A 27,070-nucleotide genomic window follows, 5' to 3' on the forward strand; every position below is an offset into this window, starting at 1 on the left:
CTGATCCACTGTGTGATGGGAAATGTCCCAGAAGACAACTGCTGACTGGTGCCTTCTGGTGACAGTTTTGGGAAAAAGAACAAGCATGGTGGTATCTGAAAGGTATCAATCAATATGCACAATAAGCCAAGAGAGTCCTGCACGGTGGAATATTACTAAGGGACTCCCTTCCTTAAATAGTTGCTATACCCTATGCCAGGGTTATTCAATCACAGTCCTGGAGGGCCATTCCACTCCAGGTTTACCAAGTATAATTAAATAATGAACTACTGCAGGGTCTGGTTGTAGGTTTAATTAGATCAATTAAACAATTTACAACAGGGTTGGAACACTGCTCTATACTTTCCCTGTGTTTTGGAAACATGGCAAAATTGAAATTTCTGAAAGAATCCATGTATCCATTTTATATTAATCTTCTGTGTCAGTATCCATCTCTGTAGCATATTTGCTTGTTCTGATAAAAAAAAATACTGGTTGCTTGTGGATGAATATTAAAATTTTACAATAACACATGGAGACAGTGTTCTCCTTTTATAGCTGTGTTTATGACATTTCCCTGCCATTATTCTTATTTATAAAAAAAGCCTCAAAATGAACAAATACAAATAGTTTTTTTTTCTGTTCTTAACTGCACTTACTAGCATATACAATAACAACTATATAGAAGGACTGAAAAGAAACAGTAAAACTTCGACAAACGTTAACACAGTGCACTATCTGCAATCAAGCACAGTGACCTTGTGGTTTTGTACTTCATCATGTGCAAGCATACCCTTTCCCTGATTGCATGTGTGGGTTCAGTGGTCTAAGACCCCTTCATGATTATGTCTGGAGCTAGGTAAGATTCATAAGAAATTAGAATTCCCATCTCACCAGATATAAACAGTCATGGAGATATTGTAACCAAGGCAGGGCCCATACTTGAAATATCAAAGTAATCAAACTTTTGACACAATTGCTAATGATTTGTTTTTAGCATTTAGTTTGAGTAACGCATAGAAGTATATTTATTTTAAACACTGATTAAGAAATATTGAGAAGCTGGTTTTCTAGTTAGAAAAATATGTTGTTTATCATGTTCCCAAATCAGTTTGAAACACCACAGAGTATATTGAGTCTGCTGTTCCATCACACAAACTTTTTTACATGCTTGACATGTTTATTATCAATACAGAAAAGGTCCAGTCTGGCGTGAAGATAACAGACCATGTAATCAGAGAGACAATAAATAACTATTTTCTGATATGATGAGTAAAAAACATTTTGAGATACAGGCTTCTGTATCTGTGTCTGCATTGTATGTCCAATTTCAAACCACTTAAAGCTTGAGACTGAATGTTTTATAATGTGCTTATATTATGGGCATCTCCTACTCCTATTAAGCTTTATAAAAGGCTTGGAGGTGAGGAATTTCAACCTTGTTAGCTGCAATTGCAGAAACAATGACCTCCATAGACAACTATTATCCCATTGATCCTATTACAGCTGTTGACTTTCAAAATGTATCAGTGGTCATCTAAAAGGGCAATTTATTAGATAAACAATGAATTTACATTAAAAGTGATATATATTTATAAAACGGAATGTTCGGATGCTGCACGCTGATTGGCTGCTGAGGGGTTTTAAACCGTACATAAATATAGCGATTAGCCATACCAGATTTGTGCTTCCGCTTCAGTGGCGAGAAATACTTTATTTGCATTATGGAATACAAGGTTACTTATCAAACTGACTTTGCAGTTTATGGCTGGACAGTTAAGAAACTATTTGAAACAATGCAGGGCACAGCAGAAGAGATGATACCATCGTACCTGGACACATTTATATCGAGAGAAAGGTACGGCAGGAATTGTCGAGATGCATTTATAAATACTCTGCATCAGACCACACAGCTGCGCAGGGAGTGGGACCTGTGGTAGCAGGCAGGGCAGGAGATGCAACCGACCAGAGAAGAACACACAGAGATGGGGGCAGCGGCAACAAAGCATCCATTTAACCACCAAAGTCTCTTTTAAGAGCGATCCAAATATATTTCTTAAACTGTTTTCAGAATGGGACAGGGAAATGCTGTAGTTCAGGAAGAAGCAGCAGAGTGATCAGAATGGCAAGTTTTGAATTGATTTGAATACTTACTTTTGTCTTATTTCACTACTTTAATTAATCACTGGTGTCCGATTCATATTCATTCAATATCTTATGTACACTTTGGTTTCCCAAAAGGTCAACATCTACATAAATCTCAGTCATGTTTATTGCGATAAATTCCAATATGTCTGCTGTTTTTTTTCACCAAAATTCTAGTGCCGTATGAATATCTACCAGTGATTTGCCCCTTTTTGAAAAGAAGTGCCAACCCATGGTGATATGCTGTAATATCCACACCTCCGTGCGACCTGTTTTGACGAATCAGGATAGAGTATTTAAAATTGTTGCCTGGCAGTTTGCATTTAAAAGTGAGATGCTCTGGTCAGGACATTGAATTACACTTACTGAGTTATTTTGTTTTGTATTCTGCTATACCGTTCACCCCTTCGGCAAGCAAAACTACATAACTCCATAAGGTTACAGTTTAAAAAAAAAAAAAAACCTTTGTAATACCTTACTGATATTTTACATTTTCAAAATAAGTTATACACTGCTTTTGTACTTTTATGCCTTAAAATTACTGAAAATGTACATTGTCACATGATATTAAAAACAAAGATCGCAGGCCAGGGTTTTTATTCAGTTCTTAGATATGCTTGTCAGAGTACTAAAAGCTCCTGGGTACTGTACATGCATGACTAATTATTAGGGGCATATCTTGAACGCCCCCTTGAACATGATGAACAGCGGGTATTGAAGGAGACTTGAGCTGGAGATTCAAACTGACAAGGATAATGAAATTGAAAGATAGACAGGTGAGCCATTTTAGACTAGTTAAATCACCCCAAAAATTCTCTTGGAGAATAAACACATACCAGTTTAGAGGTAATTACCCTTTGAGTCAAGGAAAAATAATTGGCAGGGACAAATATAAAGAAAAGAATGGCAACGCCAAGTACTTTATCCTGTTTTGCTAATTTTTTAAACCTTAAAGGAGTGGTAATCAAAGTTATCAAATCCATGCACTTTTTATTAACACTGGCTATATTATCACTAGTCCCCCTTTTCTTATGTCAGAGATGTGTTAATTTTGAGCTTGAGTTTACATGTAGATATCTCACAGACCATGCTATAGATGAAAAGTTCCTGTTACTTAATGGCTTCATGGGGTCTATTCAATTTATCTAAACAGTGGTTGATCTAAATACTGCCGTTGTTAAATCATTTAAGACAGGGACTTTGTGGAAGCCAAACTAGCAATGTGTCTCTTTAGTGTATTTATGTGATTTAAAGTAAGCAAAATGACAGGTTCGGTCATATTTTAAACTCTAACTGCAATGTGACCAAATGTATTGCTACACCAGTCCCAAGCTATTCCCCCTTGAGTCCCACTCCAAGGGTGAATTCTACCTAGACACTGTATTGATTGAATCATTTGCATTCGAATTGCTGTGGATTTTGATGATGCACACTCACTTCAATGATTTGCCATCAGCTGTAGAATGAAGAGCTGACAACTCTGACCTAGTATGTTCGGGAAACTTTGCAATGGTCTTGTGTTATAATTAGAAGAGTTGTAAAGAGAGACATATAATGAAAAACAAAATTGAAATAGAGACAATTTTAGAGAGTTCATCCCTAGTTGTAAATGCATTACTTATCTACGTTACTTTTAAACCCCAATTACTGTCTTTTAACAAATCAAATTTCTTACACCTGAACACCCAGGAGCATCCTATAATTTAACAAAAGTATTTTCAGCTGACCTTGAATAAAATATTAAAAGTTCTACTGGAAAACATGTTAATCAGTTTCATAAAATGCTTTTTAAAGCTAGAATTAGGTAGAGGAACAAAGAAACAGCATGCAAAGCTTTTATTGTTTTTAACATTTGGTTTCATAGGTCAAGCCAATGTTCACTCATTTGTAGTTACCTTATTTTCTGACAACTGTTTAATAAAAGGGTGTTGGCACAGGAAAGGAGAGTTCCATTATTATTAATGGGGCTGTATTTAATTGAGCAGAGATGGTTTGGATTCTGTATGGCATGAATACTGAATACTTTAGACTCAATGACCTTACCAGAAAAACTTCAAGAATCCAGTCAAAACATGATGGACCTAATGTCTCTGAAATGAAATTGCTTTTGTTGTTTTGTGAGCTTTGCTGCCTATGGCACAGAAGCAAATAACTGGCATGGTAAGAAGTAGCCTTTCGATATGAGGATTGCAATTTCAGCTTTCTCTTGAAACAAACAGAAGCAGGGTTCACATTTTCCCAGCAAAAGTGAATTTTACCAGCTCACAGGGTGAGAGCGTTCTGTAGTGAACACACTATACAAAGAAAAAAAACCAGGGCCCTCTTTTTTTTGAACCAGTGCCAACCTAAACTCAATCTTTAATAACTAGCCCCCAAATCAGTTCATATTCTGAATATTGGTCTCTGTAACCCATTATTATTTATTTCTTAGCAGACACCCTTATCCAGGACAACTTACAATTGTTACAAGATATCATATTATGTTTACATACAATTACCCATTTATACAGTTGGGTTTTTACTGGAGCAATCTAGGTAAAGTACCTTGCTCAAGGGTACACCAGAGTCCCCCACCTGAGATTGAACCCACAACCCTCCGGTCAAGAGTCCAAAGCCCTAACCACTACTCCACACTGCTGCCCAGAAACACACATAGAAGAACTGAAATACATCTTTGATAAAAATCCTGGTAGCCAAGCAGCTTTGTAGACAGCAGGGAGCAATAGTACCATGTCCCTTCCCTCTTGCTAATCTGAATGAGAATAAGATTTACTTTACGATGGAATGCCAGTATTTAACATTGCATTCCATTGCAAATGTTACAAAGTTAGATAATAAACATATTACCGCATACATCAATACTGGTTCAGTAGAACGCCAGAGTTACAAACGCTTTGGGAATGGAGGTTGTTTGTAAGTCTGAAATGTTCGTAACTCTGAAAACTGAATCTTCAATGGTTTTATTAACACCTGCTATCTTCACCCTCAATCTGGCAAATACAAGGATACAGCACAGTAAAGCAATACTCATATTGTTATGGCTCTAAAGTCTTTAAAACAGTACTGTAAATGGACAAAGTCTAAATTGAAGTTAGACTTTTTTAGGCATGATGGCTGTCTCAGACAATGGTGTTAATAGGAGTGTGCCAAATAACAAGTACAACGAGTCTCTGTAACGAATATGGCAGTTTTTGTAGAGTATGACTAACACACAATACAATGTTTATTACATATTATGCCTACTTCTGGTGCTAAAAAGACACATTAGGACTTAACTGTCAGATAAGAAAGCACTGTTTGGAGAAACAGCTGATGTCAATATCAGTGCCATGCTTGCAATCCACCTGTCACCTTGGACAACGTCTGTCTTTACTGATTTGTCAAAAATCTTGCCAGCTGCCTGGAGATATTGTCCCTTTTTTTTCATTAAATACCCATGGGTACATGCCACTCGGACTGGGGACTATTAAAAGCTATTAGTGTTATTATTATTAGGGTAACCAGATTTTCAAAACTCAAAACCGGGATACATTGTTAAATAATTGATAAGACTAATTAAACCATTTAAATATAGGCTATTTTAATGGTTATTTAAATAGCTATCCTCTCACTCTTAGTATTCTCTTTAATTAAAAAAATATATAATTTTAAGCAGTTAGCCAATTTTAGTGCACTCCTGGGTGTATAATTTGTGGCTAAATAGTTTTAAAAGCCATATTGTGTTATATGTATTGCATACTTTTATATTGAGTTCAATAATAATAATAATAATAATAATAATAATAATAATAATAATAATAATAATAATAATGGACACACTTTAATATACAGGTACATTAACATCAATACACTGAAGCCACACTGTACTTCAGCACTCGGTATGTAATTTAATATATGTACTTACAACAAAATGATATGATCAGGAAAATGTGTTAAATATCTATTGTTAATGCACAGTATACAGTTCTATCTTTACACTTACAGAATTGTATGCCAAGTGCATGTAGTAAATGGTGACTGGAGTAACATTGTGTAGCTCATGTAGTGGTAAGTGTATCCGATAAAAATAATATATATATGACAGTTGTGCAAAACCTTAAGGAAATCTCGTAGTCCTAGAATTTAAACATATATAGTGTAAACAAAAAAGTTTCTTTAGTCTATGGAAACAGTTTGTTATTTTAATTGTACCTTGTTGTTTTAACTAAGCAGCATTTGTTTGGCCTCTAGAGAAGGGGTAAAATATGTTTAACTACAATTCACTGTCATTGTATGGTTATATAATAAAATCAGCTCTTATCTCCATATAACTAACTTCCAGCTATTTGAACTAAATTCCCAGATAAACCTAAGCTGCAACTGACAAGCATTTGGCAGAAACTATTATTAAAACATCAGTTCTAGCTTAGATCCTTGGGCCTTGTCATGATAAAGGCCCCCAGTTTAATTAGAATTTCAGCATACAGTTACACATCTTCCATGGGGATGTCATAACTGAAAAAAGGCTTGCTGAACCAGAAGGCTGGCTGGAAGCCAATAAAACCGTTTTTTTTTTTTTTTTTTAAAGCTATAGAATTAATTTATGAATGGAGCTGTTAAAATGCTTTATTGTTTTTATAAGTTAATAATTATATATTCAATTAATCCTAGGTTAATAATGTTATATACCTATTGCTGGCAGGATTATAACATGCATTGTTCATGTGTTCTTCGATAGAGTAATCCATTATTTCGAGCATATTAAAATTTTGCTTCCCTCGCATTTCTGTAACACTGTGCTGTAATATCAAAGTGCTATTTAAAGAAAAATGATAACGTTAGAAAAAGTCTGCTATAAGAAGAAATATTTTTCTTTCACACAAACAGTAAAAACAGTTGTTATATGAAACATTAACAATGGCTCATAAAATGCAATTTGTAAATAAATACTTGCCTTTACATTCTCTGAAATATATTGTATATGTATATGTGTTCCTGCACCAGTACCTAAGCCATTTACAGGAAAAAAAACAAAAAAAACAGTTTGGTCCAATCTCCTAGATCCAAAAAATCATCATGTGTCAGTGTAAGCCAAAAATAGTGCTGTTGCTAATGAAACGCAAGCAGGATCTTCAATACCAAAAACGAAAAATAATTGTACAAATACAGTAGAAAACACACAACAGCAATGTGCTGTCGGCTCTCTTAAGCTGACTATTCACTGGGTGGCACGTTGTGATTATTTCTCCAGGTAAAAAGGCATAAAAGATATGAAAAGGGCTAGCTGCATATTCCGGCCCACAAAATACCATATTAAATACTCTTAGCAGTGGAAATGTGGCTTAACACCGTATCCATGGTGATTATCATTCATTCCATTCACAATCCATTTTCAATTTAGGTAGTGTGATAAGGCATTATTGACAGTTTATTGCTGTTGTTCATGGGCAGACGACTGTGGAACAAAGGTCAATCTGTTCTGCTGGTGTTAGCAAAAATACATAATTAATATACCTAAGTAAAATTTAATCTTATCTTAATCTAGACGGTTATAAAAGATGACATAAACATCCTGTCTGTGAGGGATTATTGATTTAAGTTGTTACAATAAGCACTGGCCAAATTCTTTGTCAGGCACACCTTGGATTTTATGTTTTACCAACGAACCTTATCTGTAAATTATCGTGAAACTTTCACCTGGTTCTGCTGAAAACATACAATACCTTGAGAGGTGACAGGAAATCATGCTCTGTATGTGAAACATTTATAATGGAACTAAAATGTTCATAAATGCTTTGGTGTTATACTGAAACTTGTCATTGAGGTAGTCACAAATACCTTTAGTGAAATTGTAAACACACGTTCCTTTTCATGCTAATTTCAGAGCAATTTGATGTAAAAACAACCTTAGTTATTTAAATTGAAAATGTGCCTTCTCTCTATTATTCGTCATCTGTTTATTAGGTATAAAAGCTGAAATGAAAAGTCTTTTTTTTATTAAGAGTGTGCATCTGTATTTTCTTTTTATTACTGATTGCTAAAACAAACAAAAATAAACTAACATGTTATATATGCATATGCAGGGTATATACTTAAAATGCATTTTTCAATTATCTGAAGAAGTCATTTCATTAGGCAGAAACCCAAAGGTATAACGAAAAGTATTTTAAAACTTCTTTGGTTAATTCATTCAAGGCATATCAGTTCTGGAACAGAATCAAGTGATCAAATAAATGTATACAAACATGATTACACAAAAAGGTTTTCATTGTATTTAAAAATACATGCAGAAAGGAAACAATACAGCTTTTCATTGTTATTTTTTGTACCTGATTTACACATACATATTACACAAAAGACATGAAATATTGAGGGCAGTGAATGTTCCTTACACAGTAAAATATGCAGGGGTTCCCCAACTTTCATGGTACAAAGCCCCCCAAGACATTTAGGGCAGGGGTTACAGGATAAACTAGTGTTATTGTATCGAACTCGTGGTATAGTAATGAGAGCTTTAGTAGCAAGTGATTTTCAAATGAAATGTGTTAATCAACATAATTTGGGAAATCACATTAGGACGGTTACTTGATAATGAAATAGGCATAACGACCGCTTGAAAATGCCCAAATCAATGCTACATACCGATTTCTTGATTAACACTGGAGTTATCATTTACAACCTTCTGAAAATCCTGCCCTTGGTATCTTAACTGAGAACCCATACCCAATTAATTTCTTGTTGTATAATAGTGCATGCTATTGGTGCAGCCATGGGAAATGATGATTATAAATGCATGGCAGGGTACTAATCTACGGTGTCCATATTAGGACATCGTCATTTCTCACGTATCAGCGTCAGTTATCAGGAATTTCTTTGTCATGGATCATTTAGTTTGGTGATCAGTCGTCATTTCTCAATCATTTTTTCTGTCATCCCTCATGTGTTTTTTATGTCAGCCATTATCTGTATCAGGTATCATTTGTATTTTGTGTCCGCCGTCACTCGAATTTCGAGTCACGGAAAACCTCTGTCACTCCAATTTCGAGTCACGGAAAACCTCTGTCAATGAAATTCTCTGTCAACCATCAGACAGCATTTTTTTCTGGGACTTAACGTAACAGCCAATCACGTTTCTAAGTTTGCATATCCTATGATTTCATTGGCTACTGTGAATGTCAATCAACTGAAAACAAAAACTTTTCTGCATGTTTGTTGTGGGGATTAGTTATTAGCTGTGGGTTGTATTTAATGTATTTATTTGTTTATAAGGAATAAGTGTCCTAATGACGCTTAAGGAATAAAGTGTGTTATTTTGCGTTTTATTCGTTCACGTAGCAATACTAACATTTACTTCAAGTTATTTATTATTTTTGTCTTCATATTTTCAATTCATGAAAGAGGTTTAAGCTCGGGTATTTGTAAATGTTCAAATATATTAGGCTCGTAGCAAACAAATAAATACATTAAATACAACCCACAGCTAATAACTAATCCCCACAACAATCATGCAGAAAAGTTTTTGTTTTCAGTTGATTGACATTCGCAGTAGCCAATGAAATCATAGGATATGGAAATTTAGAAACGTGATTGGCTGTTACGTTAAGTCCCAGAAAAAATGCTGTCTGATGGTTGACAGAGAATTTCATTGACAGAGGTTTTCCGTGACTCGAAATTCGAGTGACGGCGGACACAAAATACAAATGATACCTGATAGAAATAATGGCTGACATAAAAAACACATGAGGGATGACAGAAAAAATGATTGAGAAATGACGACTGATCACCAAACTAAATGATCCATGACAAAGAAATTCCTGATAACTGACGCTAAGATGTGAGAAATGACGATGTCCTAATATGGACACCGTACTAGTCAAACTAGTGTTACATTTGATTGTCAGATGCACAAAGGAAAATCCTTTGAGTTTGATTTTGCCCAAGGTAAAAAAAGAAATTTCCTTTTTACAAACAACAAATTCAAACCTACAGTCTATACAGTCTACATTTTCTATGAGAAAAAACCCAAACTTTCATAAAGTCCAATACATCACAGTAAGACTGTCTGCCAAAGAAATAATCCTTATCTGCATATTTCTTGCTAATTGAATCCAATTTGCTGTTGAAACAACAATAGATTTTCCCCAGAACTCAATGAAACAGTCCCCAATAAATATTCCTTCAAACTTAATCAAGAAATCTTGACAGCATTGCAAGAACTGTCATTGATCACTGTAAAGACTAACGTTTCCTGACAAATTGGCAAAAGATAATGGATTGGGAGTACAGAGGATCATTTACAGTACTGCTGATAGAGTGGGAGCAGGATCTATGCATTGAACATATAAGGATCCCATATTGTTGATAGATGCACCAACACTTCCATTAGGGGGTTGTCATCAAGATATTAGGCATGAACACACATTCATCTTGCTTGGTTGTTAATACTGATGCTCAAGGGCAAGTGTTGGTACTTCCCACCCCCATTCAGGCATAAACGATATTGTTTTCTCATTGTGTATTTAAGGCCCTATTTTGAGGCAAGTGACCAACTAAATCAATCAGATAATTGGTTATTTTTTTCTTTCCTTTGCTTCAAAGTAAGGTTCATAATTTTAGTTTGAAAAAAAAAAGAGAAGCATGGTGAGACAATGGTAACATTGTTAAAACAATGGTAGCCAATTTACCACGAGGGGTCTGTTGTGTACAATTATAAAGATACTTTTTATGTTAAAATTGAGAGATCAGTTAGCATGCATTGGTCATCATCAGTTTCTTGGTTTCGAGGATAAAGGTCATAGCTTTTGGATTTATGAAGCTCAGCAAACAAAAACACAGATTTGCTTAAGCTTTTCCACCAATAGTTGTGCACCCCCCTGTAACAACTCTATTGAAACACATTGTTCTTGTTGGAGAGCAGTACATACTGAAGTGAAGCAGCAGTGCAGGGAAAGATTTCATACTCTCATTTCACTGAGAGGTTAGATAGCAAAAAAGGAATGTGGTGTTCCCAAGCAATGCCAAATGTATTGAATGCAATAATAGACAGCAGCCTGTTCTAAACAGAATGAAAGGACAAGAGTCAGTCCAGTAAATTTGACCATGTTTTACTGGCACTTTGTTGTATTTATTTTGAAACCAATGTTAATTTACCAAGTGCTCGTTGCAGATATTTTAATACTGCAGTGCTGCGTCCTGCATTCTCTATCAAGAGGTCACATGAAGATAGGAAAACACATTTAAAATGCATGAGTCATTTGACTGATAAAGGAACCATCATTATTTCACAAGGTTTGTGTCTAACCAAGTCTTCCAAATGTGGACTCCATTAAAAAAGGTTTACCACATAGATTAAGAAGCTAACATATATGTAATTATAACATTATATTAAATCTAGTAACTAAGCGTAAGACAGAAAATAAGGAATACAGTCTGAATATGCCTCCACACATCTCTTTCTTGATACGCACTTGCCACATCTTTCTTAGCAACATCTACCGAATCCGTCTTTTTCTCACTACTTATTCCACTCAACTCCTGGTCCAAGTTCTTATACTTTCCAGATTGGACTCTCTCCTTGTTGGTCTCCATGCTTCGGCTAGTCTGCCCCCTTCAGCTCATTCAAAATGATGTTGCTCGTCTTGCATTCTCCCAGCCTACAGTGGATGAACTTCTTGTCCGCTTCAGAGGACAGTGTCCCATTAGGCAGTATATTCCTAAAAAGTTTGTTAAGTATGACATATAAAGATGGGCAACCTGTGATGCTAAATACCACTGAATTACTGATGGACTCCAGTGGTTTAAACGCAAGATGTGGACTACAATATTCTGAATTTGAAGTCGCAGTTAGTTGTTTAAGGTTATAAATAAACTTCATAAACAGGAACTGCTGGCACTTTTCTTGGTTGTGTCCCAAAGGACTAAATGGCCAACTCCTATACTAGGAGCCAATCTACTCCAAGTTTAATAGGGTTAATAACATTATTAATCCCCTTATTTCTGCTGTTACTGTTAGCTTTCCTCAAACAAAGTAATTTAAGTATGGGGTTCCTTCAAGGTAACCACAGTAGATGGTTCTTTGTTACTGTATGTGTACCAAAATAATGTAGTACAGTAGTACAAACCTTACCTGCAATTGCAAAACATTGAACTTATTGAAGCACACATACGCTTTCCTGCCAGCATCCTGACCTTATTCACTCACTCACTCACACACCTTTTTTAAGGTGCCTCTCTGATATCTAGTTTGCTTATCAGTTAGGCCATCAATTAAACTAAGAGCCAACCTCCAGTGGTGCTTCAACTGACTTCCTACATTTTATCTGCTGAATTAATTACCCCTGAAAAGTGTAGAACATAGCCATCTGGTACATCTCCTCTCTTGCATTTAGTGTGCAAAAACATGCATTTAAACTGGTGTTAAAGACTCAACAAAAGCAACATCTCTGATTGCCATAACTTGTGTACCAGGACAAAATATGTGTACTTTGTTCCGATCATAAACTTAATAAAAGATACAACTGACTTATAGACATCGGATTAAAGGCAAATTACTGAATTGATATTGTACAATCACACACTTACATGTACTGTAAATACTCTAGGTAGTATGCCATTTCTAATATTTCAGTTACAGTACATCCAGCTTCAATATTGGTTAATAATGTAATGAATAATTTATTGCCTTCTTATTGTGCAGGATATAGTTTATAAAGAGAAGTGGCTTCTACAGTTAATAATATCAGGGGGGCAAATCATTTTTCAATGAGTTTTTAGTGTTTTGTGTTACAGTAAATATTTTTAACAAAATGACATATTAAAGAAACAATAGCTCATGAATTCAGCTACACTGAATTGTATTAATAGATGAGATTTACATTAGCTGCAACAACTGATTTGGTTTTAACATAAATCCGTGATTATATGCATCTAACCAGATCATGAGTATTTTTTAAGCAACAAAATGTGTTTATAAACTAGCTAAGCTTAACTTTCGCGGTAAAATTAAGAGGCTTGCGAACACGAAACTTATTTTACAATGTATTGTTACCTGTTAAGTCTACTATTGCCCACATACCTTTCTGACTTGCTGAACAAAGATTTTATTGATAACTGTGTAAAAGTGTGCAGCGATATGTTTGCTACCCCTTTCTCACACTACACAAACTTCTCTCCTGTGGATGTGGATGTGTGGGTGGGTCATGTGAGTAGTCGAGACCCAATGAGAAACTATCATCTTCTTTGGTTGCTAAGGAATATATATATATATATATATATATATATTTTAAATTAAACATGTCTACTGGCGCCAGTATTTAACGTTGCTGGTGCTATGTGAGGTACCCTGGTGCTAGAATCTAGCTCTATAGCGCCAAATTTGCACCCCTGAATGTATATCGTTATACAGCAGTAGAAGTCCATGTAACATTACAAGAGCATTTAATACAGGTATATATGCTCTTACTACCACTAGTGGCCTCCACTGTGTTTATACTGGTAAGGGCTAAGAAAATGCATGGTATGGTTCAATTTTAGAACCAGTTCCTGTGTGTTGCATTGTTGATAATTCTGCACAGCTTTTGATTCTGGTAATGTTTCTTTTGAAATCCATGTTGTGAACACATATACGCAGATCATATTTACCCCTCAATTTCTTCCGTTTCTATAAGGGCATATTCATAGAATGTTTATATATATATATATATATATATATATATATATATATATATATATATATATATATATTTCTAACTCTGCTTTTACATATCTGCTCCACAGATATGTAAATAATATTTAAATAAGCTACTGTATGTCAACATATGAATATATAAGTATTAGTAAATAAATCTCCTGTGTTATAATAAATATGTTGGACCCAGTGGTTTCATTTTTAGTTAAAATGACAAAATCTATATTTTTATTCAACACCAAAGAATGGTTGATTTATACACATTGGGATAGTAAATAAAATTGCCCTCATCAACCCCTATTTAGAAAATAATAAACTCCAGTACAAACCACTTTACATTTAAATAATGACACACAGTTTCTTTTATTTTTTTTTCATTGTAAATGTGAACGGTTTAGTTCAAATTTTGTGATCGAGTCAAAGAAATGTTGAAAGCTCAAGCAGACCGTACTTATTAGGGCTGGAGTAGATTAAATGATAATCATGATGAAGGAGTGGTATAGTATACAAATCAATACTACTACAGTTAATACAAAAATAACAGCTTCGGCAATGGTATTTCTATTTGTGATTCCATCGCATCTACATTATCATGAATAGAGTTTTATAACAGAACACCTGCTCTCACTTGCTGTAAAATCACAATCAATACGACTTATCAAGAGGTGTCCTCATGGGAATGTCTCCTTGTCCTTCATTCATGGGGTGGATGAGGACAAATGTATCAGGATCATTTAAACTCTATGACCTTCTCAAAAGATGTACCAAGAGAAATGTAATTATACCTCATTGACCAACATGTGTCTTTGAAATTGCTGACATCAAAAAGTAAGAAAGAGATACATTTTACAGGACAAATTCAAATCTGGTATTTTCCGCACTTATTTAACTGCCTTAGCGATAGCAGACCGATGCTGTATGCCTATTTGTGATTAAACGACCAAAAGAAGGAGTTTGTTTCCTTAGGCCCACCATGGTCCTTCCACTGAAGGGCCAAACAATCCGTCAATAAACATCTTTCTGTCTTTAAATGTGAATGAAAATAATTGCTTGCAAATTCCTAATGAGTGCTCAGGAAAAGTTTGATTTAGTAAAATAACTCCAAAAGTTATTGAGCATGGGCCTACACTGTACTATAGAATTGTTTTTACTTATTTCTGTCGTTTTGTAGGAAACGTTGCAATGTGAAAAGTGCTGTTGGCTTCTAGGAATCTTATTTTTGTAACCTTTCTTGTGGTGGTTTTAAAATACAGTATCAAGATGCTCTTTTATGAAGCAAAACTGAACCAAAAATGACCTGCGAATGAGCCCTTTTCAGTACACCAGGTTTAATTATATAGCGCTCCACAAATGAACAAAGCTTAATATACTCAAGGACTAAAATATGCAAAGCTTGGGAGTATATACAAAGGCTTGACTCAAGGGACACCCTAAAAGCAATCTCCAGCTTGCCAAACTGCTTTAAAATAGCAGAGTCTTTGATCACCTTGACACCTTTTCAAATGCTGCTGTTTAGTTGGAATATAAAATTTGAACTGGCATATATTATTTTAGAAAGTGCCAGTAAAAGATTTAAGAACACATATTTCTATACTATACAACGTTCCTAACATTTTAATTTAGTAAAAAAAAAGCTATTTCCAAGTTTTCCAAGCTCTTTAGCCATACATTTCTAATTAACGTAGGAGAGCTTAAAAGAACCCACAAAAGAGCTCAAGTTGGTGCATTAAAATAGTTCTAATAAGAATTAGAATTTTTTTTTTTCATAATAAACACTAATATAAACTGACTGACTTGGCAAGCTGACACATTGTGGGATTGAATCCTTGAAAGAAATGTAATTCCACAGTACATGTTAAAGACATTTCCTAATGTCAAGCAGAATGCAAACTTTGTAAGAGGTATCCATGCAGCTGCAGATGTAGAAAATATACAGATCTCTAAACTATACTTAAATAGTTTTGTCCTTACACTACTTTGTGAGAAAGAAAACCAACATGTCTTCATATGCAAAAAAAAAACTGGACTAAGTTTGCATAGTAGACAAACAAAACTTGTGCACAGTGGGAGTATGCAACCATTCAAATGTACTGTAATTGCATCTAATGGCCATCAGCGGTCCTAAGCCATTGAACCAGACTACAGCAGGGGTGTGCTCAGGTGCCAAAATTTCAAATTTGTAATGAGCTGTGACAAAGTGGCTGAGTGGGAACAGGTGCAGGAGTGATGCAGTGCGGTAATTTAACAGACAGAGCCTTGTAATCCAGTTTGGAACAGTGGACTTTATTTTTATTCCAGGTCTGGTGACCTAAACAATAATCCCCTTGCAATAAATCCCCTGGCAATAAACAATAACAGGATTGCTGTCCCAACTAATAAACACAATATCTGACCCACAATAATACATACACGGTCACCAGTCGTGAGTGCGTGCAGTAGTGCTCGTGGTGGGTGATACAGGTTATTTAGTGACTGTTGGTGAAGTGCCGTTCCGGCTTAGTGCTGGCCATAGGCGACAGCTCCGGAACTGTGTTAGCTGTCTGATTATGTGCAAGACAAGACAAGACAATTACAAGACAAAACAAACAAAACACCCACGGTACTTTTTATGATTAGGAACGGGGTCTCGCACAGTCCTTCTCAGTTTATTTACACAAACCAAAATGAAGGAACAGATTGCGATTCTTCATCCCCTTTTATGCCGTCACACATGACCCCTTGGTAAACAAGTGCAACTGCCTCCCCAATCTGCAGCTGCCACGTCGTTTCCCTTCCGGGTCAATGCATTATTGCAACGGAGTCTCGCCCCCTTCCTGGCCGACTTCCCTTGAACCCTGGGAAAGAACTGTCAGACCAGCCCGTCCAAGGAACTCTGTTCTCGCTGCTTAGTGCCCACACAGGTCGGGAGGGTGATTTTCAACCAAGAATCATTGTATTTCTGTCACATGGGCTTTGAATTTTAAATTGGTATTCATATTTGTGTTTGGGTCAGGCAGGAGATGGGGGGGGGGGGGGGGGGGTCCAATAAAATGTCAAATAGCTAATAGTGGTCTCCCAGACAATTATTTAATTCAAATATATTTATTCACTAAAAAATATTCAATATGGTGAAAAGATGCATTTTAACACAGGCTTACAAACATCAATGTATTAGTGCCCATTGTTAGTATAATCTGGTATGGTCCAGAGTTCAGGTCTCTAGTTTATGCACACCCCTATTACATACATTCTATCACCTAACTAAGAATGAGGTTCCATCACCAATTATTTTAAACAATGATGGCTTTTACATACGTGTAACATAGTGTATCAGAATGGGGACAAAAAGCTTCTCTGGCATCCAAATTCCTTCAGCTGACAACAATTAGTATTTTAACAATAATTGGTCACAACGATTTGACTTTAAGGTCAATTTTATTCCCTACACGCCCCATTAACCTGCTGTATGAACTACATGAAAAAGAATGTGTGTATTAGAATGCACAGCATGCCTCTATCTCAGTTTGCTTTTGCATCTAATGCCCTCAATTCTGGGGAAGACCAATATGTTTATTGCAACTGCAAGCATTTATGTCACCACCCCATAGTGGGTACTGTAAGTGATTTTACACTTTATATTCAGTAAACTATTACATGCCCCCTGCTTGTTCAAGAAAAGACACATATCTTTGTAGTGATTAAGGGTCCCTTCTTTAGCCATGTTTACAGCAAGTTTTGGCCTGAACAAATAATGCAAGGGTCAGTGAAACTCGATATCAAATTAAATAAATAAATAAATACATACATGAAAAATGTCAAAACATTTAAATCTGTTTATACATGCATATATTGTAAGCTGGTGCGGGGTTTGGGTAATTATAGATTGTGATAGACAGGTGGTAAGATGCAAAACACCAAACACAGAGAGATTGTAATATGGTTTGAATAGCAGTATCTGTATATTAATTGTTTTCCACAGTGTATAGCCTTCCAATAAGGCAGCAAATTACATTTCTTTTTAAACAAAAATAATAAAAAAAACAAAACAAAAATAATCTTTATCTCGGACAGGTTAAGCCGTTTTTCCGGGCTCTCTTATAAGCAACCAAAAACAAACAATAATAGGCAGTCTCGTGGTTCAGGTTCAGAAAAGGGTCGTTTTACCGGGTTCGGGTACTCATCCAGTCCGATAGTCCAATCCACTACTCAAGGTCCAATTCCGTTCCAAAGTTGTAGCCAAGAAATCCTTTGTTTGTTTGTTTGTTTGTTTGTTTGTTTGTTTGTTTCTTTCTTTCTTTCACTGTACACCTGCCATCGTCCAAGTCCTTTTCTCCACCACTACACTCAGACCCAGTTTGCTGGTCAGAGCGTACTTTTATACAGGTGCGTTGATCCGTGGCACCTGTCTCTTGTTGAGCTCATTAGTGCTAAATAACAAATGACAGGAAAGGTGAAGATACATAGCGACCATCAATTACCCTACTCCGTGCCATATTACAATATATATATATATATATATATACATACATACATACACACACACACACACACACACACATATACATTGAAATAATTCAAACACTTTATTATAGTCGATATACTCACCTCCAGACTGTCACTGATGATAACACTGAAATCACATAAGCAAGCATAACCCTCTGTGTACAGTAGCTCAATCAATAAAGCCTTTACTTGTGGTCTTCCAGATCATTGCTTCAAATCTTGTTGTAAAAGACTTTCTTTAAAAAGTGAATTGGTTTGGTGCTAAGAATCCTACAACTTTTACCAAATTTTGTTTTAACTTGCAGTGAAGCAATGATGCGGTTAGCACCTACTATAAATATGTGTTTTGTAGCCATAGAACAAAGCACATATTAACAGTAAGCAGTTAAAAATGAAACTTCAATGGAATGAGTTGGATTGGCACAACTTCGGAACAGAACAGCACATCTTTTTTTGTGATATGAGCGAATCTTATGGCGAACATTTAACAAATAATTGCATTTAAACAACCTCGGAGATAGACAAAAAGCAAGGATGACAAGTAAGTAGAATGTTTCACTTGGCCACGATTAATATAATTCTAAAATCTTATAAAATCATTGTAAACGCCTTTTTAAAGCAATGGACATTTGATTGACAGTACGGTGCGTGACAACCAAAATATTAGCACAGCCCCTCCCTAATTATTATAAAGCGACACCCACTGGCACAACACTTGGTGAAATTGAGTTTTTTTTCCCAGGAATATTAACACTACGTCATACCATGCTGACTGTATTTTTGTTATGTTTGAGATGGGCTTTAATCCTGCCCAGGCTGGATGTTACAAAATGACCTGGACAATACAGAGTGCTCAACTGAAAATAATTCAAACACAAGCATTGTTTCAATACAATTATTTTAATTGTCATAACCCTTTATGTAAGCACAATAACAAACCTGAAGGTATGCCTTTCAACTGGGCCAATTCAGTCATTTGGTTGCACCTTGTCTTTTTCCAATTAAACCCAGACTAAAGCAAAGGGCAGGAATTAGTTTTTTATAATGAGCCCCTCACATAATGCTGGTGTTCATGTTGGTACTCTTAAGGATTAGATACTGTTGGTGTGAAGTCAGTTGCCCATTCAATATGGTGTTTCAAGGGTAAAGGGTAAGGCGTGTGAATGGAAATACTGTAGATATACAGAAAAGAGGGTTGTACATTGTCTGGGGTTGAGTGCGTTATTGACAGAACACAGTATGACTCCCTGCTTTTACCATATAATGGCTGCCCTTAAGGTTATTTCATTATCATTTATCTCTCTGTGTCAATCTATACCATGAGTGCTTGAGAACAGGACCCACCATGAAATAATAAAAACACAAACAAATATCCCCAAACACACCAAGACACATTGACCACATTTATTCCTGAATGAATGTAGTTTTAAATTCACCCTGGGGACAAGATTTTAAATAAATCCCAATGGTGTCACAGGCTTTGTAGATGCATTTATTAGTAATTAAATGAACACATTGCAAACGTAATTGGTTTGGTTTTAGACCTCTGTTCAGACATACAGGATACTAATAAAAAAAAAAAAAACCTGAAATATTTGTAAATAAAATGAAAATCTCATAAGCAGCAAAGCTAAGATGACTAATGCAATGTACTGCAATTTAAATTACGTATCTAATTATTTGCTGAAAGAAAAGAGAGGTAACTGCCATTCATAATATGCTCTTGGGGGTTTTGCTGTCTGATGTTCTTTATAGTGAGAGCGACAAAAGTGTTACAATTATTTCAAATATCTCTTGAATTTGTTTTGGAAGGTCAATAAAGCTGGGTAATGGCAGCTATTCCATGTCCCATGTGAACATTTAACAACCCAGTCCACATTTAACGGTACGTTTTTTTTTTTCTCACAAGTTCTTAGCTGTCTTATAGCAATATCCAAGAAGGCACCAGACATATTTTGGGAACCATTTCAAAATTCCTTCACATATTACTTATTTCACAGACCATGATTAGCCCTAATGGGATATCTTACTTAAGATAACGGACTACTTAATCGTCTGGTTTGACAGTCCCCGATTAGCACTAATCTTGTACCTTGTGTTAATTTAGATAAGGTAGTCCATGATTAGTGCAAATCGTGGTCTGTCAAACCAGACGATTAGTCCAACATTGGTGTTAATCAGTATCTGTTTATTACATATAACAGATTATTCCTTAAAGCATACAGTAGAAAGAATCTTTGACAAGAAGTCCATAGCCTAATTTAAATACAGTAGTCTCCACATATAGGAACACCTCCTAAGAGAACACTTCGGCTTAGGGAACAACTTTGTGGTGAAGCAGAATATTCCCATTGTAAACGCTCCACCTAAAGGAACAAGAACCATGTACTGAGCTTTAAACTTTAGACTGCCATCAAATAATGAATGAAAGAAATGTAGAGTAATTTATTTGAAGGATGACACAGCAAAATGTTCTAGAATGCAACATTTGAGTCAGTGTGAAATTACTGATATTACACATAAACTTCAGTGATGGGTAATGTTGCTTGTAATTGTGTTCAATTGAAAATTGAGTATTATTGGACATTGTAAGTCAGTTTACTGTACTTAAGATGCAGTCAGTCTTTTATTACCAATGAACACTAAAGCCCAGTATACATGAGGTAACAGTGTGCAGTGTAAATAACACACAGCAAATGGGTAATCCCCTGCTTCCTAAATAGCAGAACAGAACCCTCACAATTTCCCCACTGACATAAGGCACCGTCCTCTTTCATCTAGCATCATCTGAGCCCTTCAATGCATTTAAGAATACCATTATTGGGAACCTGTCCGCATTTCATCTTCCTGATTTTCCTAGCAAGCTGCTGAAAAAAAAGATAGTTGACAAAACCTTTTATGGATCAAACCTTTTGAATTGTAACCTGTTGACCTCCCCCTTCCTCCTATTGATTTTCTTACTCTATGACACCATGTGGGTCTTTTTGTTTGATGATCTCGGCCACTTGATCTCCTTTGTTGTGTTTTCACACTATAAATTCAGCAAAGCGGTGGTTCAGACAGGAAACTCACTTTTAAGATTAAAATTGTAAACATCACACATATTAGACGCCTTCAGTACCAGTCAAATGGCTAGTATCTCATTCGTCATTCGATAAACAACGCGTCCAATGATCGGCTAGAAAGGGCTTTATATCTTACCTCAATCCCTTCCTCCTTGTTGTACATCAGTTCACCTCCTCCCCCCCCAGCCTCCACCTGTTTTTTGGTTTCATCTAAGGGGGAGCGCAGCTATCCTGCCCCCCTGCCCATAACTTCCCTACAGTCAGCCTCTCCACTATCAGCAAACTAAATTATGGGCAGGGGTACAAATGCCAAAGATGTAATGGAAATATATATAATGTAGTATTTGTTGTCTAAGCTTTAATTGTTCTTTCTATCACATTACTTTTCTCGACTGAGTTGCAGTTATATTTAATTGGTTCTGATTTTATGTCATGTGGTTCTAAAATTAAAAGCAAGGATGAAAAATAAGTAGAACATTTCAGTTATATGTGTTGTAAATCTTGTTGGCGACGAGATCCTGTCTTTTGAATTTCCCCACAGTGATTTGCATTTGTTTCTTTATTTATTTTGAATTAGGCTCCATAAGGGAATCAATTTACATGTGCTCTGATTTAAACATTTAAATAGACAAGCAAATACTGTTAGTCAGACTCAATCAATAGAGCTGCTCTATTATTTCCAAACTGTCATGTACACAGATGCATTCCATTACATAGACTGTCTACTTAATATTTAAGTTTATATATATATATATATATGCTATTCTACTCACTTGTATTAAATAAACTGATTATTTCATGGTGTAATATGTCAATTATTGTCTAACAGTTGTCATTATCTTTTACACTTATTTGAGGTATACATTATATGTAAAATATCAAATGACAGGAAGTGTCTATGTTGTAATTCCATCTCATGAATCTGATGGGAATTCACAAATAATAACATCAAAAACAACAACAAAAAACAACTTGAGCTATTCTCTCATATTTTTTTTCTGCATTAGATCCCCTTAGTGGAATGCTATAATGCAAGAACTTCCATCTGTTGTTATCATCGCTATATGATATATTATTATTTATTTTTTTCTTAGCAGACGCCCTTATCCAGGGCGACTTACAGTCGTAAACAAAAAATAACAAATGACAGTAAGTGCTAAATGCTGTAATTCAACCACAGAAATCAAGAGACAGTATATAAAAAAAAAGTACTGGTTGTAGTAATGTGGGTTAGTTTTAATCAGGCAGGCGTCAGCCGCCTAAGGTCCTACTATAACACGAGAGCCTTCTTGTTCTGGGTTTGGTTTTTCAGTTGTAGAGCACTGCAGTGAGTTGTACCCATAGCACCGGGATGTTAATAAAAGTTTGTTAACCTTCGGCTGAGTCGGGGGGCTCCCGAGTGGCGCATCCAGTAAAAGCACTCGGTAGAGTGCAGGATGCGCTCTATAGCCTGGACGTCGCGAGTTCGAGTCCAGGCTATTCCACAGCCGACCGTGGACGGGAGCCTCCAGGGGACGGCGCTCAATTGGCCGAGCGTCGCGCGGGGGGAGGGAGGGTTGGGTCGGCCAGGGTGTCCTCGGCTCACCGCGCACCAGCGACCCCTGTAGTCTGGCCGGGCGCCTGCAGGCTTGCCTGTAAGTTGTCCAGAGCTGCGTTGTCCTCCGACGCTGTAGCTCTGAGGCGGCTGCACGGTGAGTTCGCAGTGTGTAAAAAAGCGTGCGGCTGACGGCACACGCTTCGGAGGACAGCGTGTGTTCATCTTCGCCCCTCCCGAGTCAGCGCAGGGGTGGTAGCGGTGAGCTGAGCATAATAAAATAATTGGGCATTTCAAACTGGGGAGAAAATAATAAAAAAAAACTAATTGGCAACGACTAAATTATTAAAAAAATAATATATATTATTCCTGACAGCACAGAACATAACACCCTGGAATTACACAATTATAATACACTGCCTGTCATTATTCAAGTGAACACCAGAGGAATAACAAAGAATCCACTGGAATTCATTTTCATCTGCTGCCAATATTTTACAAATATAACCCACTTTACAATAAGTGGCAGTTCACATGAGTACACGTGGAATGTATCAATAATTAACGATTACTGCTAGCTTGCTCATAGATGGGTCATTAAATAAAACCAGAACCAATTGAATTTAATTACAGACCTATTCATTTATAGAAGGGTGGTTAAATGTCGTATTCCATATAGTCCCAGTACAGTGACTGTTCAGATTGGTGATCTCACATCCAGTGTGGCAATCCTTGTATTGCTGGCACATAAAGCAAAGCCTTGGTGATCATTTGAAATGCATGTTTATACTGCTTGTATTTCAAATATAAAAACAAACCTTTTTGGAAAGTCTTTATATCTTAATGGTAGAATAGAAAGTTTTTTTTTTTAATTAATTAGTTTACCTAAGGCTGTGTTCAGACAAAAGCAATCTCAGACCAGGTCCCCAGAGAGCTGTTCTGAAAAGACCAATGTTCCCCGAGAGAAAAAAGAAGTTTGCAAAATTTAAAAGTCAGAAAAAAAAATCAAGAACAATAAAATAACTGAAAACTGATAGACAGTTATGTTGAGATCACAAGATAAATTATATCCGTAACTCCACATATCTATAAAATACCTGTAAAATATTGTTTGACAGATCAAGCAATCGTCATACATCATTAGGAGCTGTGACCCACGGGCGAGTTTAAATTCAGCTTCACAGTCTTGTTTGCCCTACAGAAGATCCCTTGTTACCAATGGTATCTATCTCAGTGACAGGGAAACAAGTGGATGTGTCTCTGTGCGCGTTTCATTCTTGGCAGTTAAAAGAAGCCTCATAGCCTGTGTCCGCTTAGTCCGCTTAGTCTGTCACTCAGGAACATTCTTGAATTATTCTGTGTTTAGAAAATTCTTTACATTACCCCCCCCACCACACACACACACATTTTTTATTTAATGTGAATAGGCTGTGAAATGTTTTCCATGATTCAATTCCCACAGTTTTCTTACTAACTGATTTTGACAGAAGTTAGATTTTCCCAAAATCCTTCTGATAGTCAACCTATATACTAATTCGTTTGGTTTTGCTATATACATTATGTTGGCTTCCTCAGGTTCCCAACAATCTGGCTTATATCCAAGGCAGCATGCACCTGTAACTAACATTATTCATTTTTTATAGGGCAGGATTTCACCCTATATCTTAATGAATGCAGGTTTCGTGTGGTAAACATAAAGATTTTCGTCATCTGTTCACCTCTCTTGCAGCTGGTTTTCAGGTAACATTGCATATCCAGTGATAACCCAGTATTGAAATCTGCAAATGCTGTGTATAATCATATGGTAATAAAGAAAACGTCATGCTATTGAAATAAAGCGCTTCACTGTGCATGGTCCCTGTTCCATGCTCAATTATATCAAACAAGTGCATTTTTTCACTTTGTTTATAGCCTACTATGGAAGTCAGGTAAACCACTTATTTATTTATGTTATGTATTACAATAATATGAAGAAGCCCTGTTCCGCCCCCCCCCACCCCCCCAAGTGTGCCTTGAAGACAAGTCTGAGGCAAATGTTTGTAATTTTTGATTGAAGCATATTTAGTCCATATTTAAACCATCACTGCAGTTTTCATTCAGTGATTCTACAGTCACATTATTAGAGATTTTTTTTTAAATTAACTGTATTTTCTGAGGATTACTTTTTTTTTGGTTTATACATTAATAGTATGTAAAACAAACAAACGAACAAAAAAAAATCCACGTGCATATTCCCACAATCTCTTGTTGTTTAGGATATGACATTTTATTTCTGCAGGTACAAATGTCAGGGAAGTTGATATCTATGATTTATTCATGTGTTTATTGCTGGGGCTGGTGGTTTGTGGGATGAATGGTGGATTTTATTGGAGTGGGGAGTTCCTAAAGGGTTTTGAGGCTTATTTACTTTTTTCCAATTTGGAATTGAGCCCTTTAAAAAATGTTACTGACATAGGAAGCAGTGGTTTGTTTAATACACAGACACATAGCTGACTGTTCAGAAAGATCCCCTGACAAATAAACCATTTTTAAAGCCACAGGTAAGTCAGGGGTGTATTGGCAAAAAAAAGTATCAGAGCTTTCCTAAAATCAATAAGGGTACATCATAGTTAACCTTTACTAAAATTGTTTAATTATATGAAATACCAACTGACTTAACATGCACATAACACTTAAAGTGTATATATATATATATATATATATAGTGACAGACAAAAGTATTTTGGCAGTTAAAAAAAAGAGAAACACCACAAAGAAAGTGATTTCTATATATTATAAAACAATTAATTATTACAAAGCATGCATAAATTGAAAAATAACATGCACAAACTAATTTCATATTTTGACAAAAGTATTTGGGCAATCAACATATTTCGCATGAAACCCATTCATTGCATATTATTGACAATTATCATTATTGAAAACCAACACCTGATAATTATAGAATAAATAATTACATAATCATCACGTGCTGAAAAATAAATTGGAAATTTGTGATTCACAGAAGCAACAAAAATGGTTAAAACTAAAGAGCACATGTCAGTGATACAACTAAACGAAAAAGGAGAAACTACAGAAAAATAGCAGAAAAACTTTTCCGAAAAGCACTGTTTGGGCTATTATTGACAAACACAGGAGAACAGGAACTACTGCAACTAGCTCCAGGTGTGGAAGACCAAGAAAGATTTCTGCAAAATCTGGAAGAAGAATTGTTCAAGCAGCCCGACAAAATCCTCGGATTACTGCAAAAGAATTTGACACAAGAATTGAGAGAAGATGGTCAAGAAATTCACGAGCGAACATTTCAACGTTACCTTAAGAAGATGAATGGGTGAAAACCAAGATGCCAACCTTTGTAAAAAAAAAATACACAAAAGAAAGCGATTGGAGTTTTCCATTGAATACCTGAAGAAGTCAGACGAATCCAAAATATAACTTTTTTCCACCAATAAAGCAACAATATGTTTGGAGGAAGAGAGGAGAAGCATTTAAAGAAAAGTTCATCATGCCCAGTGTTAAACATGGGGGAGGTTGTGTGATGGTATGGGCTTGTTTTTCTTCCTCAGGCATTGGCAACCTTTGTATTGTAGAAGGATCAATGAATGCTGCAAAATATCAATACATTTTGCACTCTCATTTGTTACCCAGTGTTAGAAGGCTTATTGGACAGAAGTTTGTATTCCAGCAGGATAATGGCCCTAAGCATTCTGCGAAGTCTGCAAAGGAATTTATGAAAAAAAGGAAGATTTCAGTTATGGATTGGCCATCTCAGCCCTCAGACTTGAATCTCATTGAGATGTTGTGGATTGACTTGAAGGCTGCTGTTGCAAAAAGGAAACCAAAGTCGATTGCAGAACTCAAAGCTATATGTGTTGAAGAATGGGCAAAAATATCTCCAGAAAGATGCCAGGAACTGGTTTCAAATACAAAAAAGACTGCAAGAAAAATACTAATGTAAGGGGCCCAAATACTTTTGTCATTTTTTTTTGCATGTTATTTTTCATTGTATGCGTGTTATGTAATAATTTGTTGTTTTATTATAAAGCTGAATCCACTCCTGCTGTCATTTGGTTTTCACTTGATAAGAAATATCACTCCTTGTTTCCTTCCTACAGTATAAGACAATGAATTAAATTCCATTTGATGTTCACATAGGTTCGAATGCTAGAAGCCTGTTATGAAAATGAACAGTAGCGAGTG

The sequence above is a fragment of the Acipenser ruthenus genome, chromosome 8 (genome assembly GCF_902713425.1).
Source record: "Acipenser ruthenus chromosome 8, fAciRut3.2 maternal haplotype, whole genome shotgun sequence".
In the NCBI taxonomy this organism is placed as follows: domain Eukaryota; kingdom Metazoa; phylum Chordata; class Actinopteri; order Acipenseriformes; family Acipenseridae; genus Acipenser; species Acipenser ruthenus.